Here is an 8,339-nt window from a genome sequence, read left to right as displayed (position 1 = left end):
TTGGCTCCAAGCCAGAAAATGGGATCTTTCCAGCAAGGATCATGCTTTTCCAAACTCTCCGCATTTTGAGCCCACACTGCCAATACCGTGGGCAGTGAACATGGGCTGAAGATTCTGCCCAAAGAGGAAATGCTGGAGTTACTTTGCAGGTTGGGCAGCATCTGTGGAGAGAGAAACAGAGTCAACAGACAGAAGTTCTCCGACCCTGTAGAGATGGGGAGATGGGATAGGGTTGAGGGGGTGGGCAGGCAGCGGGAGGAGGGGGCCAGGGGGCTGGGGTAGCTGTGACAAGTCAGCTCCCCGCTGCACTGCTGCCATCACAGAAGTTTAACCGCAGGAAGGAAAGGCCATTCATTTGTCTCCAAAGATGTCCTGGGGATTGAAGTGTCCATCTTTCTATTCTGTTGTGTCTGCTGCCTTCCCTACTATGCATCATGAATTTCATTTTACCACTCTGAGGGCGCCTCTATTTTGAGGCATCCTTGAGGTCTCCTTGCTGCCTGAACAGCACCCGCCTCTCCTGGAGGGCTGCCGGTGCTCCAGAGATGCCAGCCTCGTGAGTCGGCTGGCACTATCATGATCCCACCTACTGTCCTTAATAAGACAGAGAGGTGGCCAATTCGGAGGCTGCCTCTGGGAATATCGGGGTTGCTGCCAGCAAACGTGGGCTTGGAAAGCCCATTTGGTCCTGATGCCATAATCCCAAAGTCTGCAATGATTGAGGATGCAGACCTCCCATCAAAACTGGAATATTTTGGAGCTGTAACATATTTTCAGCAAGTACAGAGGCAGGGAAAAGGAGAGAAGGACAAGCGGGAAGGTCCGTAATAGGATGGAAGGCAGGAGTGATTGAATAATGAAAGGGATGACGGTGCAAGGGAAAAAGGATGGTAACTGGACAAATAAAAGAACAGAATATAGACCTAGAGGAGCTGCAGATGGCAACAGTAGAACCGCCAATTACAAATATAGTTTTCTAAATTAACGAACTTTTTTAAAACAGCTAAATAATCCAGAATAATCCTTTAGTTTGGAGATTTGACTCTTCTCTCATTTCAAAAAATTAATTCTCGGATCACTGACAATGCCAACATCTATTACACATCCTGGGAAGCTCTTGAGAAGGTGGTGTTGAGCTGCCTTCTTGAACAGCCACAATCCTGTATGGTAATGGGTCTCTCACAGTTGCCGGATTTTACAACCTCGCTTGGGCGAGAATCGTAAAATCCCGCTCGAGGCCAATGGAGAATTCCGTTCTGCGAGCCTCACCTGCCCTGATTCCAGGGTGGGCGAAGTGGTAAAATCTTGGCCAGTATTGTTAGGTCAGCAGGTTCAGGATCTTGACCCAGTGGCCATGAAGGAACAAGGATATATGTCCACGTTGGGATGGTGTGTGATTTAGAACTTGCAGCTGATGTTGTTCCCATGCATCTGCTTCCCTTATCCTTCTAGGTGGTGGGGGTCATGGATTTAAACCATGATCTACAGGCATTTAGAGAGGCAAGGACTGATTAGGAACAGTCAGCATGGCTTTGTGAGTGGAAAATCATGTCTCACAAATTTGATTGAGTTTTCTGAAGGGGTAACCAAGAAGGTAGATGAGGGCAGTGCATTTGATGTTGTCTACATGGACTTTAGCAAGGCCTTTGACAAGGTACCGGATGGTAGGTTGTTGAATAATGTTAAATCTCACGAGATCCAGCGTGAGGTATCTAAATGGATACAAAATTGGCTTCTTGACAGAAGCCAGAGGGTGGTTGGAGAGGGTTGTTTTTCAAACTGGAGGCCTGTAACCAGCGGTGTGCCTCAGGGATCAGTGCTGAGTCCACTGTTATTTGTCATTTATATTAATGAGTTGGATGAGAATATAGAAGGCATGGTTAGTAAGTTTGCAGATGACACCAAGATTGGTGGCATAGTGGACAGTGAAGAAAGTTATCTCCAATTGCTGCAGGATCTTGATCAATTGGGCCAGTGGGCTGACGAATGGCAGATGGAGTTTAATTTAGACAAATGCGAGGTGATACATTTTGGTAAATTGAACGCGGGCAGGACTTACTCAGTTAATGGTAGGGCGTTGGGGAGAGTTATAGAACAAAGAGATCTAGGGGTACATGTTCCTAGCTCCTTGAAAGTGGAGTCACAGGTGGACAGAGTGGTGAAGAAGGCATTCGGCATGCTTGGTTTCATTGGTCAGAACACTGAATACAGGAGTTGGGATGTCTTGTTGAAGTTGTACAAGACATTGGTAAGGCCACACTTGAAATACTGTGTACAGTTCTGGTCATCCTATTATAGAAAGGATATTATTAAACTAGAAAGAGTGCAGAAAAGATTTACTAGGATGCTACCGGGACTTGATGGTTTGAGTTATAAGGAGAGGCTGGATAGACTGGGACTTTTTTCTCTGAAGTGTAGAAGGCTGAGGGGTGATCTTATAGAGGCCTATAAAATAAAGAGGGGCACAGATCAGCTAGATAGTCAATATCTTTTCCCAAAGGTACGGGAATCTAAAACTAGAGGGCATAGGTTTAAGGTGAGAGGAGCAATTTTTTCACACAGAGGGTGCTGAGTGTCTGGAACAAGCTGCCAGAGGTAGTAGTAGAGGCGGGTATAATTTTGTCTTTTAAAAAGCATTTAGACAGTTACATGGGTAAGATGGGTCTAGAGGGATATGGGCCAAATGCAGGCAATTGGGATTAGCTTCGGGGTTTAAAAAAAAGAGTGGCATGGACAAGTTGGGCCGAAGGGCCTGTTTCCATCATGTAAACCTCTATGACTCTATGACTCTAATCGGTCAGATAGAAGTACAATCTTGGGAAACATTAGCTTAATCAATACTTCTATATAAGGTCAACGATAAGATGAAGAATGGACAACAACACTGATCTTCATTGCGGCACATAGATTGAACACTAAAGTTGACCTGAAAGTTATATTCGTGCTAACCCTGAACTACTCTACTTTGCTACTTCTCTCACAACATTTAAAAATCTCCTCAAAACCCAGTCTTTCATCCATCACTTCTAGCTCCCCTACTACTGCTGTCAGCTGCTTCACTGCAAAATACCTTTGGACATTTTCTGCATGAAAAGTGTAATATGGACATTCAGAGACTAAAATGTTGTGAAGTGTGGAGAAGGATGGAGCGGGAGAAGACATAAGGGCAATAAAGAAACAGAAAGATGGTGCTTGAACGAGGCAAGCTGTGCCCAGCATACCTCCTAATTCTATCTTTTACTCTTGTTCTATGCTTCTAAAACGTCATTCTAACCCTTTTAAACTCCCTAACAATGCTCTAATTCACTCTCTTACATTCTGCACTTTCTCCTTTCCTTCTCTATGAACGGGGGTATGCGTTGCCTGTGTAGCGCGCAAGAAACAATACTTTTGACTGTACACTAATACATGTGACAATAATTAATCAAGTCAAATCAAATCAAAAGACGTTCTCAGGATGATGGAAGAAGGAAGATCATTAGTGAATATCATCAGGGAAATCGACAACCATCCGTGCAATAGTAAGTGCCACAAAACCTGCTCGAATTGTTCAAATAATTCTGCACCAAATTCTTTAGGCAGTTATGTCGCTTTTCAATGTTGCAGTGAATTTTCTTGATGTCATTTCTCAACCTCAAAACCTTGTTTTGAAGGAGGATGGGAGGGAGCGAGGAAGGAAGAAATAAGAAAAGAAAGACATTCATTCATTCTGGCTTTAATTCTTCACCCTAAATTTCTCCGACATAAAGGTGGAGAAGCCCTTAGCACTGTGGTGGGAAGAGTTTAGTTTCCACGCAAGCATCATTGGCCTCGTGGAATTACTGCTGGACTATTAATTCAGTAGCTGAGCTAATGTTCTGTGAACACATGTTTGAATCCCTCCACAGCAGATGGTGGAATTTGAATTCAATTAAAAAATATCTGGAATTAAGAATCTACTGATGACCATGAAACCATTGTTGATTGTCGGAAAAAATCCATCTGGTTCACTAATGTTCTTTATAGAAGGAAATCTGCCGTCCTTACCTGGTCTGGCCTACGTGTGACTCCAGAGCCACAGCAATGTGGTTGACTCTCAACTGCCCTCGGTCACTTAGGGATGGGCATTAAATGCCGGCCAGCCAGCGACGCGCATGTCCCACGAATTTTAAAAAATCATTTAGCTGAGTAACTTGGGCTTCAAAGATCACAGGGGGAATTAAAAAGAATTAAGTGCTTTTTATTTTCTTTGAACATATTTGTTTATTAGTTATAAAAATCTCAGACATGAGAGAACAAAGGCTGTTTGACTAACAGCTAAGAATCTGCCCATGGTGAATCTATTCACTTTCTGATTGGACAAGGGAAGTTGGTGCACTAAAGGTGGAGATAATAGGCACGAACATTGGGAGTGTGAGACAGTGTCCTTTGAGGCATGGAGGTCATGTGATGACTCAACCAGGTTGGCAACACTATTCCCCCAACCCCCAATCACAGAGTAACAAGTGTTAACCAGCAAAAGACAGAGCTAATACGAAGAGCATTATGGGTGGTATTCAAATATATCTTTTTGTGGAGATTTTTGAAGGCGCGCAAGAAGGTGACACATCTTCAGTTCAGCTTGATCTTGATTTCAAAGTATTGTTTGGAGTTAGTTGACATCAGTATGTTCATGGAAGCTAACAAGTGTTTCCTCTCTCTGAACACCATGCATTATTATTTAGCAGTGATGTTGTAATTTAATGGTTATGTTTCTCTCTATGAATTCAGAAGGCCTAGACTGATAATCCACTATGAATGTGAGTTCATAATCCCATCATAAAATTTGGAAAGCTGAATTCACTTTATAATTGATCCTGAACCTGTCAGTTTGCAGCTAAAACCCAACTCATTTATCAGTTTAGAGAGAAGGACCTACCATCCCTACCCAGTCTGGTTCATATGTGACTCCAGTCCCACATCAATGTGATTGACTCTTAACTGCTCTTTGAAACGGCCTAATTCTTTGGCATTGTGAAATCACTTTCACCACATGGACTGCAGCAGTTCAAGAAGATCCACTGCTAGCTTTATAGGTGGCAAAGTGGCACTGCTGCCTCACAGCACCGAGGACCAGGGTTCAATTCTGGCCTTGGGTGATTGTCTGTGTGGAATTTGCATGTTCTCCTTGTGTCTGCATGAGTTTCCTCTGGATGCTCCAGTTTTCTCCCACAGTCCAAAGATGTGCAGTTTAGGTGGATTGGCCATGCTAAATTGCCTCTTAGTGTCCCAAAATATGTAGGTTAAGGGGATTAGTGTGGTAAATGAGTGGGGTTACAGAGAGTCGTTGCAGACTCGATGGGCCAAATGGCCTCTTTCTGCAATGTAGAGATTCTATGATTCAATTAATCATAGATACACCGGGGTGGCACGGTGGCACAGTGGTTAGCACTGCTGCCTCACAGTGCCAGGGACCCGGGTTCAATTCTGTCCTTGGATGACTGTCTGCACATTCTCCCCGTGCCTCCGTGGGTTTCCTCCAGGTGCTCCAGTTTCCTCCCACAGTCCAAAGATGTGTGGGTTAGATTGATTGGCCATGCTAAATTAACCATAGTGTCAGGGAGATTAGCAGGTAAATATGTGGGGTTACGGGACTAGGGCCTGGGTGGGATTATGGTCAGCGCAGACTTGATGAGCCGAGTGTCCTCCTTCTGCACTGTGGGGATTTTTTGAAATCTATTCTTATGAACTCTATGATCTCAGGTTAACCAGGAATGGACAATTATTGTTGACTTCTCATCCTGAGAATGGAAAGTGCCAAGTGCAGTCCTGATAACATTGTGCGTACATAGTGAAGAGTAGGACAGAACATATGAAATAGGAGCAGGCGTTGGCCACACAAGTCCACTGCACTGCATCCTGTCCTCACATCACTTGATTCTGAATGGATTATTGAGGTGGCTGAGAAAGCAGCGAAATGTTTGGACTGGAAAACCATCTGAAGTCTGAGGGGGATAAGGGCATCAAAGACAAAATGGAGGTCACCAATTAGTACAAGGGGAAAGATTAGGACTTCAGGTGGTATTCGTAGGAGAGCTACAGGACGGGTTTTTCCAAGGATTTGAGGTGGGCAGAAGGAAGTGTAGAAGAGTGGAAATTAATGAGTTGAGCCTTTGGCTTAGTGATTGTATTCATCACCTCAATATCAAAAGATTCAACCTTTGCTCCAGATAGTCCTGGCAAGCGGAGACCGGAACTCTTGCTTTGGATCCTTGTTGATATATTTTTTCAGCTGGGACCAGTTTGCTCAGTTAGCTAGCGTGTGGTCCAGAATAACACCAACAACGCATGTTTGATTCAATTGCTGGCTGAGGGAGGTTTGGGGCCTGTTCCCTCACCCTGTCCATGAGTATGGAAGGCAATGGAAAATTGCCAATGAAAGAAACAGCTCAGGATGAAGCATCAGCAAACAATGAGTGATGTAGTGATGTCCTGGGATTGAGATGATTAAACTCCAACAAACACAACCATTTTCCTTTGTGCTCGGTATGACTCCAGATAGTGGAGAGTTTTTGCCCTGATTCCCATTGACACCAGTTTTGCTCAGGCCCCTTGATGCTGTGCTCAGTCAAATGTTGCCTTGATGTCAAGGGCAGTCACTCTCACCTCACCTTTTGATTTCAGCTCTTTTGTTCATGTTCGGACTAATGAGGTCAGGAGCTGAGTGGCTATGGCAGAACACAAATTGAGCATCAGTGGGAAGGTTATTGCTGAGTAAATGCTGCTTAGTAGCATTGCCAATTACCCCTTCCATCACTTTACTGTGGGAAATAGAATATATATGCATTTAAGGGGAAGAGAGATAAAAACCTGGAAAAGCCCCAAACTCACAATTGCCACACAATTATGAATCAATAAACCCTGCTTGTGCAGTAGGCTTCTGCACGGAGGTGAAACTTTAACTACATATCAAAAGTAAGAAAACATTTTGAATTCATTTCAAATGTGTTGCTTGAAAAAGATTGGAAGCAGAGTCCCCAACATGGAAGTTCGATAGCTTTCTAACTCAGAAAGTATGGCAAAGATCAAACAATGTCAACTACGATGGTTAGGCCAAACTTACCAAAGGATCATTATATGGAGAGCTTGATGGTGCTAGTAGACTCTTTGTGCAGCGAAAGCTCAGATAAAAAAGATTCATGCAAGCAAGACATTATTTCATGCCAGATTGATTTCAACAATCGGGAACAGTCTCCGTATAACTGAGGCACTTTTTGTGAAGTGTCCTACTGGAGCTTGGAAATTTGAAGAGCTACGCCTTCAAATTGCCACAGGAAAGGACGATCATAGGAAAGATCACAGGTAATAGACCCTGTATCACTGAATGGAGACCGACAATGACTCCAAAGCAACCCACCAAGCCTTGCTTGAACTGGACCGTACTCCCACCTGGGGGCTCATAACAGATGAGCAGTACATGTGAATTATCAGCAATGATGCAAAACAAAATTAACTAGATAGGTACATGGGTGAGAAGTGGTTAGAAGTTTATGTTGATGGGCATAGATAGGCTTGCGTGGAACATAAAGACTGGCACAGAATTGTTGGGCTGAATGGCTTGTTTCAGTGCCGGAAACGCACATGGCCCATGTCTTGCGGTCAGTGGCATTGGCACTCGCTTGATGCTCACCTTGAAAAAAAGCCGACTGCAAAGGTTTGAGCAAACTGGAGAGTGCAGACTTCTTCTTTTTCATCATCAGTTTGAACTCGGCACCTGCTACAGGAGATCTGCGGTCTCTGAATAGGGGAAGAAGCAAGGAGGCTGATCAAGCAATCAGATTGAAGCATCCTCACTGACAGCAACACAGGAAGTAAAACCAGGGAAAATAAATTACCTTCAAATCATTGTGCAGAAAGCCAAAAATGATTTGGATATATGTTTATTTATTAGTGTCACAGGTAGAATTACATTAACATTGCAATGAAGTTACTGTGAAAATTGCCTAGTCACCACACTTTGACATCTGTTCAGGTACACTGAAGGAGAATTTAGCACAGCCAATGCACCTAATCAGCATGTCTTTTGGACTGTGGGAGGAAACAGGGGCATCCTGGAGGAAACCCACACAGATACGGGGAAAACGTGTAGACAGTGACCCAAACTGGGAATCGAACCTGGGTTTCTGGCACTCTGAGGCAGCAGTGCTAACCATTGTGCCATTATGCTGGCTATATCCCTATGGGATCAAGGGATAAACTTAAATAGAAAAACACAAAAACTTTGAAACAATCTACAACCATATTTTTTTCTAAGGGAGTTAGATTCCAAACTTGTAAAATTATTTTTTCAAGGCCACAGAGGTTGTTCATCAGCAATTGTG

This window comes from Mustelus asterias, chromosome 9 (assembly GCF_964213995.1).
Source record: "Mustelus asterias chromosome 9, sMusAst1.hap1.1, whole genome shotgun sequence".
NCBI lineage: Eukaryota > Metazoa > Chordata > Chondrichthyes > Carcharhiniformes > Triakidae > Mustelus > Mustelus asterias.
Note: the sequence above shows the minus strand (reverse complement) of the source record.